Raw genomic sequence first — 9,467 nt, 5'->3', positions numbered from 1 at the left:
CCAATGACGTAATGTTAAATATAGTCTAAATACAGTTCACTGGCAGATTTCAAATCACAAAACTCAGCGAGTAACTAAAATCATTAGCCTCGCCTAAAAATCATATTTGTAGGCAATTTTTTTTGCGTGATTGTTCATCGCTGCATTATTTATGACGCTCCAAACATCTCCCGCATCCCCCCCCCCCACTCCAGCCTGGGTCCACAACCCACGATTATGCTGATCAACACTAACTCCAACCGGCTTCTTAAATACTTAAATACGCAACTGAAAAATGCAACATCATGAGCCCACAATTAAAACTGACAGTATTAGACAAAGACCGAAAACGAAACTGGAACAGGAAAGGGTCCAGAGCACCGTTGCCACGGCGATCCGTTAGAACAATAAAAATGAGCCTCGCCTGCCTACCCCCCCAGCCCCCCTGCTTGCGAGACGCCTATGCTTTGGTGACTGACATCACCATCCGTCTGTGTTGATGAAATCGGGATTCGTGGGGCCCTGGGCTCCGGCAGGTGACATTTCTGCTTTGTGAGAGGAGTCCCGGGGGCCGAAGGTGGCAGACAGACGGTGCTTCAGCTGCGGAACAGACTCAAGCGACGCGACCCACTATTTGAAAACCAGCAGCTGCAGATATCTCATATATAACGGGGGAAGAAAGATCCTATCTGTGTATAATATGACGTCGCTTTCTTGACGCATCCGAGAGTCAGGAAACCAGAAGCACTTACAACTCTGTCAAGAATTAAAGTCACTCAGAGGAATGGACTGTAACAGAAACAAGTGCAGCTGGTCAAATTAAATTACAGTGCTTATGCCCAGCATTTCATTAAAGGGAAAGACATTTCCTGTTGTTTTGAATTGCTGAGTACAATATATCAGAGTAACAGTAAAGTGTTAAAAATAGAAGAGTACAAATTAAATTACAAGGTGTTGTAATCCCAACCAGGAGCTGTAACACAGCATAAAAGAGTCAGATCCGCAAGCATAGTTTCTCCAGCACATTTTTTCAGTAAATTGTTCATCTGGGAGGAGGTAGCTGGACTTAACTTACTGTTCTACAACAAAGACCTCACCTCCAGAACAAAGGGGTACCAGTATCAGAAATTACTGCTACTGGGACGGGAAAAGAGGGGGGCACATTTTAAGAACAAATTACTAATCATGTGACAAATTTCCCAGAGAAATCCTGGACGTTCATGACGTCATGAATTTAAAATCTGATCTTCCAATCTGTGCAACAAAAAGCACCCAAAAATCTCTATCAGTAATCAAGCTGGTAATTTAGGGGCAGAGTTACCAAAAAATCTGATTAATCCTGATAAAACCAACCTACTAAAGCCTGCTGTATACAACATGACCGCTCAGGGACAATATGACATTTTTTGATTTATCATCTTTCATTTGTGCTTGTGAATTTCATTTATATGATTAACTACGTTTTTCGCATTCTGTACAGAACCTAAAACGCTGTATTCCAAGCATCTTAATTTAGGTGCCATACATAATAACAATAATTTTATATTGCTGTTATTTGGTCCCAAACATAACTCCATGTATTCCTCTCTCGCCTACCCCTCAGGCCTACTGTAATAACGGCTTCTTCCTTTTTAATAACTAGAACCAACATCTAAATGTCAAAATGCTATGATATTGCTGAATGTCATCAGTCAACTAACAAATAGGCAATATCTTTTCAAATGTCCAAGTGGGGGGGATGATATTCTGGATATAATATTTCTAATATCTATTTTAATGTGTGAGTATCGAGCGGCTCTGCTAATGGATTCTTCCTGGGAGCTGCATTATTTCACGAAGAAGTGCTAGCGGGATGCCGAGATAGCGTTCCATTGCCCATCCCGTCGCCGCCCATCGCAGAGAGAAGCGGGAACATTGCGTCTTCTCCCGTGTCGCCCATCCAATCCCGCCCAGGATTCATTTATTATTTACTTTTGCAACATTCGTTTAATTCTCACCAGCGTAACATCGGAATCTTGGTGGCTTTTACTCATACGAGTTGTACTGAAGGTGACCTCCGTTTGGTGCTTCTGCAGTTGTCTTCTCGCCAGACGGCAGGAAGCATTTTTTCGCTGAGGGGACTCTGATTGGCGTAGTCTAAGACGTCTGTTGGACACAGACTCAGCTACTGGAAGATGGCTTGTTTATCGCAATCGCTTTGAGGAGTCGGAATGGGACACGGGCCTCGCAAGGAATAGGTCTGTCAGGGGACCAATCGACATCCAGCACAGTGACAGACATGGCCGACGCCTTGAAATGTCAGCATGATTTAAAATGAACAGAAATCAAGTGACCTGTCATGTCTCTATGCTGACCGACCCCAACAGCTGATTGGCTGTCTGTACCTGGCCAACAGGAAGGCCTGTGTTTAACCCTTTGGCGGCCAGGACGGCTTTGAAGCCCAACGTCTCCAGCACCTCAAACAATGACTATGAATTGCTGACGCCTTCACATCTACGACCCAAAACTGTGGGATGCTGGGAAGCCAAAGGAAAGACGGCAATAAAGGGGAGAGCGCCATCACTCGCCCCATACTGAGTGCAACGAAAAAGAGCGGATTACAGCAGCACGACCCAACCTCTCAGCAAAGTGCAGTGACTTGCTTACTAAGGTTCTGGTTGACTGACATTTAGTTATATGATTTATTTATATACCGTATGCAGCTTGTATATTGATACAAAGAAATATCAGTAGCTAGACAGACCCAAGTTAAGGAGAATCTTCACCATGCTTCACAAAATAATGCAGGCAAGGGTATAATGAGCTGGGATTGAGGTCTACACCCATTTAATGGGTCCTGGGGGTTGTATTGACTGGTTTTGATTATTGGGGGGGGTTACAACCTAAGCAATTTACATCCATGAATACAGGTATAACTGTAGTGACCAGAGCTGGTTATTTGCCTTCTTATATTAGTGCACGTCTTCATTTTCCACCCAGAAGCGACACTCGGAGAGGCCCAGTTGTAATTTCTGCTAATATTTTGCGCAGGAGGGCATCATAATTCCTGTTGTAATTTCAAAGTTGAATTTACACTTTCTGAACGGGGACTCGTCCGTAGTTCTTATTTTCCGCAGTTATTTTGTTGCGGAAACCAATGATGGAAAAGTCATTTTCTAGTCCACAACAAGACAAAACCATTGTTCAGTTCACCAGTTACCCACGGGAAAATACCTGATGTACTAAAAGAGAGGAGATTTTTCATCACTATTTTTAAAGGAACCCTGTGCCCACATTAGTGCAGCTGTGGGTTCTGCGGGTGAGATGTCAGGAATGATGAAAGATATGGCAGGTGGTCTTCACTTTGAAGCTGTCCGCAGACTCTTGGGACAGGAATCAAAAAAGCAGAACGCTGGTCTGGCTGTGCTAGCCTCTGCACCGTCGCGAAGGAAAGGAAATGTGAGAAATGTAATCTATGCACTGTGAACCAGTGCTGCAAGATGAAAAGGCAAAGATAAGTAACGTAGGAACCAAATGGAGAAATGCAAGGAGCTTTCTGAGGAATCCTGGTACCTCACACCTGTCATCGTTTGTTTGCCTGAATGTTGTTACTAAAGAATGGGCAAACAGAATGTAAATAGTGCCTGACATCCATCCATCATCCATCCGCCATCCATCAATCATCCATCCATCCATTCATCATCCATCCATCCATCACCCATCATCCATCCATCCATCCATCCATTTAAAATTTCACTTGTTCAGTTGAGTGTTGCTGTGGCTCCCATACATAGCTAATGAACAAATCCTCTTAAACATTCTGCTGCATGATTGACACCATCAATGACAATTATTATTTCACTTCTCAAATTAACCAGAAGCCGCTAACCAGTTCATTAAATGACATCAAAAATCTGTGAGATGTGTTTGTGAGTGTGTGTGTGAATCCGGTGCGCTCTTCATCTATGGACATTTTAGATACATGTTTCTCCCAAGCGACAAAAAAAGTAAAAAAAAAAAAAAGAAGAAAGAAAAAAAAAACAAATGGACAAACAATGAAATTAAGGGCCGCAGTTTTATTCAGTGGAGGAGCAGCCTATGTTTGAGTGCATCGTGCCTAAACATACGAGTTGAGTTTGGGCTCCGCACTAGCGGGTCTCATTTCGGATGTGCGGCACTGGACTCGGACCGGGTCCGCTGCATACAAATGGCCCATTACCGCCAAAGCCCTGCATGAGACCAATTGGCTTCCAGGCTACGCCAGAGGCAGCTTTATGCATTTATCTCTGTTTGTTTGACAGCTGTGTTCACTTGCAAATCGCACTCCCCCCCCCCCCCCCAACTTTGCATTGAGAGCTAAACATCCCACCAGCACCTCGCGTCGGTAGGAACATCTACGGGAGGAAAGAGACTGCATTTACAGAAATGACATCACTCATATACACTGATATAGAATTAAATGACCACAATATCGGTATGATATCAATATAGAATAATGACACTCTCCTCTTAAAAACCAAATGGGGAAAATGTATTTTGTATCTTTTGTGTCAATTATTTTTTATTTTTATTTTAATTAAATATCCACATGCTTTCTTTCGATGTAAATCCACACATGATATAAAGCCGGTGGACTTGGAGTTAATCAGGTCCAAAAGTGAATACAGTTTTGTCGCTTTAAAGTCTGTCCCTGTCCATGCAAGGTCTTGAAACACCCAGAACTCTCGGCCCAGAACCGACTTCTTTCTGGAAGATTTGGAAAAAAAATAAAAAATAGATAATAGAATCCTGTCTGCCTCTCATTCAATTTGCTCAAAGGAAGACGAACACCGGCAATATTTCTGCTCTGTTCCTTGTTGCTGAGGAACCGTAGGGGAGATAATGAAGACACAAAAGGAAAACACGAGAAGGGAATTGTGGTTAAATTTTCACAGTAGATGAGGCATCCATCCCAAGGAACACCTATATGACACTTCCTGGCCATGATGCCATCTCTTCGAAGAGTATGGGGTGAGAGGAAGTCCTTCAGTTACGCTGCAGATCCTAAACAGCCGAATTCAGAAGTGGATCGCACCCCACTGCGTGAAAAACAGGAACATGTCACGCTGTAACCTGAATCGGAAATGCACTTCCATAAATAGCCCCTGGACAACTACGGAGTGTTGCTATTACACACTATCGTTCTGTGGCAGGTCGCTGGCTCTTTCCAAACTGACCTTTCCAACAACATGCTGTCACCCCTGGATACTGTCGTGTGTATCAAACACTCCCTGACAAGCAGTTATGTCCCAATACAAACACAACATCGGCAGCCATAGAAATTAGAAAACCTTTCCCAGTACTTGTGTAAATATGCCAATCAAAAACAAAGAAAAGCTACCTTGTTGATTGCCATAATGTCTGTGGATTTTCATCATTGGATATTTGTGATATCAAAGGTCATTCAAGACGCTTAGTTCATTAGAGGACGTGAAAAACAGCCTTGTGGCCTTTGATTTATTTATTTTCTTCAAATGTTAATCGCTAATTTACATTGTTGCACAGAGCCCTACATAAAAGCTACACCACTAAGACCAGAAAATGATCATATGAGCATCTATTCCCTCAAGTAACACAACTGGCTGATTTTTGTCATCAGCCCCTCATTTGTCAAATAACATCAGCTGTGCCTAATTGGGAGATACCAATAGTCTGTAGGCAGGGTGCAAGTATCACTACCCTGTGTCAGAAAGGGCTTGTTATGTCCTTGCCTGTAATATACCTCTGCTGCAGGCTCATGGGAATTTTGCTTACATAAAAATGTTCTGAGGGCAGAAGGAAAAATGATTGGTTTAGAGAAATAACCAATCAGATTGTAGAGACATGGGTTAAAGCAACTAGAGGAGGAGTGACAAACCAATCAGATGTTTTGGGACAAGACAGGGCTTGTCCCTGAACCAATCATTTTTCATTCTGCCCTCAAAATTGTTTTGTGTAAGTAAAACTCCTACGAGCTTTCTCAAGAATGTTGCTTACATTAAGACACTGACAGAATGAGAGCTATTATCATTAAAGATACTATCATCACTACAATCATGAAGCATTTAAAAGCCGATGCAGTCGGCGTATAACACAGTTTATATATGCCATTCTTAGAGCTTCCAATAGGCAGGTGCGTAGCGAATTTATGAAGGACCTACTCCTTAAAGGTTTCAGGGTTAAAAATGAAACATTTCAACACAACAAAGAACAGCTTTTTGAACAACAAAGAGCTTGATCAAAACAGTTTGCCATGAGTATGTGTCGGAGTTTAGCTGGGTTGTGTGGCTTCTGTCAGAGACAGCAAATGTACAAATGTCAGGTATAATATTAGCTACAAGCGAGAACTGACCTATATCCACTTTTCAGAGATATTTACCCTATAGTAAAATTGTCAACTAATAGCCATTTGGGCATTTTAGTTTGAACCGTGTTTAAAGTAAACAGAAACAAGCTTAAGAACTTTAAATGGGAATAATTCCTCACGTTGCATAGTAATTGCCTGCGGAATCAATTCTGCCTTGTTTCTGTTGCAACTCATACAATATTCAGCCAGAGAGAAAAGAAACAGGGTCTGGAGGTGAATTTTAATCCTGGAGGTGCGACTTGAGAGAGGTGGTGGTGCGATTTGATAACAAGGACTCGCAGTAAATGTCCCCATTCAATAGGCATTCTCTCTTATCTTGACCTCAGTAGCTTAGTAAGTACCCACGTTGTCTCAGACCTCCAGCATTGCGGTTTTCGTGTTTTGTGTATCTTGGCTTCCTCCCACAGTGCGAAGGCATAGACTAGGGCTGACCAGTGTTACTAGGGCTGACCCCCCCCCCCCCCCCCCCCACACACACACACACACACACACACACCCCATAAACCTGTCTAGGTTTTGAAGTTCGAAAAAGACAGAAGATGATCTCAGTACCCTTCAGTGCACGGAATTCGTCCAACCTGTAAGCCAATCAAGCGAAAACATATCTGTTCGGCAAGTGGGACTTCATTTTACGTAAAACCACAGAAAGATATCGAATCTAACTGTCACACACAAATCATTATACAAACGACAAAAAAAAACACAACATGAAAACGTGCTATATAAAGGAACAGCACTCCTTTTGTATTTTCTTCTTTTAATCATACACAGCCTGTTTTTGTGCAAACTCTTGCTTGCGCATGGTTCGATCTGTTTAATTTCTGAAACGACAGTTTAGATCATTAAAATGATTGGACACAAACTGGACATAAATCTTATTTCACTGGTATACCTCACCAAAATCCGCATACGCTACATTGAATGTAAACCTTCCTTGCTTTGCACCTGTTGTTAACCGCGGGCTTAATTTTAAGATGAGAGGCTGCATTAAAGAGGCACCGAAGTTCAATGTAGCCGGTAAACTAGGACAGTCTGTTGCCTAAAAGCAAATCCCAAATCGTTCCTGGACGAATTCTTTATAGTATGTTTAATGTCCTAAATTTCCAGCTGGCTTGTAAACTTCGCAGCTGGAAGCTGTAACCGCGGAAATCCATTGACTTAACTCTTTCATAAACGTGTTTAAGGGGGTAGAGTTTTCAACCACAAACCAGGGACCACAATACTACCACCAAACGTGATCACATAAGCGACTAAGACCTAAGGCCCGAGGTCTCCCATGTAATATATTTTGCATTCAGTTGGCTAACGTGGATTACAATACTGGCGATTTTCTGTACGTCTCCGCGGAGCCCTGGTGTTGATAATTTTTCCCTGTATAAAATATTGATCACCTTTGAGACAGTACTGCTGTTTGAATGCAGTAAGCAGTATTGACAGATCAAATGAACTTAACTGGAATAACGTGAGGCGGTGACGCTCAAACCCGGTTAGTCTTCCAAAGCATTAATCAGCGATAAGTAAACTTGCAGTAAATAAGACCAAAATCTGACAAGTAACAAATGACTCGCCTACATAATTGTCAGTAAAAAGCACTGCCATTTTGGAACCTAATATAGTGCAGATGAATGTGTTGCTGTAGGTGAAAAAAGACATTTAAAAGGTGACACTGTGGGTTTTCAGAGGTGAAAGCGGCATCTGTGCTGCAGTTGAGGAATATTTTCCATGTTTGCTTAGCAATATGCACCATTGCAGGTTTTCAATTCTGACTGCCAGACTTTAAATTGAAATACCGAAGTCAATACCGATCAAGGTCATCGCAAGCTAACAGAACATGTTTTTTCTCTCTCGACTTTTACCTTGAAATCTAAAACCCCTTCCTACTGCACGGATGGATTCCATCATCGCGTTTTTAAATTAATATTATTATTGTGTTCAGTCGTAAGTGGTCTGCTTAGTAACATAAGAGCATTTCAGATTTCATCCATCTTGCGCCTGATTATCCAGTACAGGGTCGCAATGACCGTGGAAGCACAGGACCCAGGAATCCCCCTAGAGAACGAGGCCACAAGTCACGGATGTCACTCATGACAAGTCCAAGCTGATTCCTCTCTGGAAATTTTCGGTAACACTTTACTTCAAAGGGGTAGAAACACTTAGTATTAACTCCGTTTCTACTGAAGTACAAATCATGAACAAATATAGTCCCTATTTAAGGTGAAACAATAAATGAGAGTTCCTTAGTTGTTCATAAAGGTTTACAGAATTAACAGATATAGTAACAAATATTGTAACTGCTTGGGATGAAAGATGCGTTACAATTCATTAATGATTAACAAACATGACATCAGTTTGTAAGTAACACTTAGTTTGTGGTTAATTCGTACATAGGTAATAGCATAATATTACATAATATTACATTGTTACCCATTTTCCTTGAGGCGGCACAAATATAGTAGTACACACTTAATGTATGAATTATCCAGAAACTGTGCGTTAGCTTACGTACTGATCCATGTTAGTTATGCACTGATCCATATGTTACGCACTGATCCATATTAGTTACGCACTGATCCCATGCTTGTTCATCATTAATCAATCAATGGTTCATGTATTTCATGCAGATACTATATTTGTTCATGATTTACGCTTAAGTAGTAACTGAGATACTAAGTTATTTGTGTCCCCTAAAATAGTGTTACCACATTTTGCTTATATTAGTTTAATAACAATCAGTCCAGTCTCATAAGTAACTTTGCACCTTCTCTTTGCCGTTGTGTTCACTGACGGCTTCATTGACAATTTCATTAGCAGTAGGATGAAAGCCACAGACATAGGTCCATCTTCCAGTGTTTCGCGTGCCTGATTCTAGAGATCACATGGCCAAATAGCCTACCATTTGTTGTCATTTTTAAATATGTTTTTCAGCTGTGTAGGCTATTCAAAATATTCAAACGACCTTCTGAAACAAACAAAGAAATAAATAAACAGGGTGTAATTGAGCGACAATATAATCTTGTCCGCTTCGAGGCGTAAGTCGAGATAAATCCAGATCTAATTAAATTTTGGTTTCTTGACTGCGTGCCAAGAGCAGGGCGCTTTTAGCTGGCGTTGTCTTGTTTGCTAA

This window comes from Paramormyrops kingsleyae, chromosome 21 (genome assembly GCF_048594095.1).
Source record: "Paramormyrops kingsleyae isolate MSU_618 chromosome 21, PKINGS_0.4, whole genome shotgun sequence".
Classification (NCBI taxonomy): domain Eukaryota; kingdom Metazoa; phylum Chordata; class Actinopteri; order Osteoglossiformes; family Mormyridae; genus Paramormyrops; species Paramormyrops kingsleyae.
Note: the sequence above shows the minus strand (reverse complement) of the source record.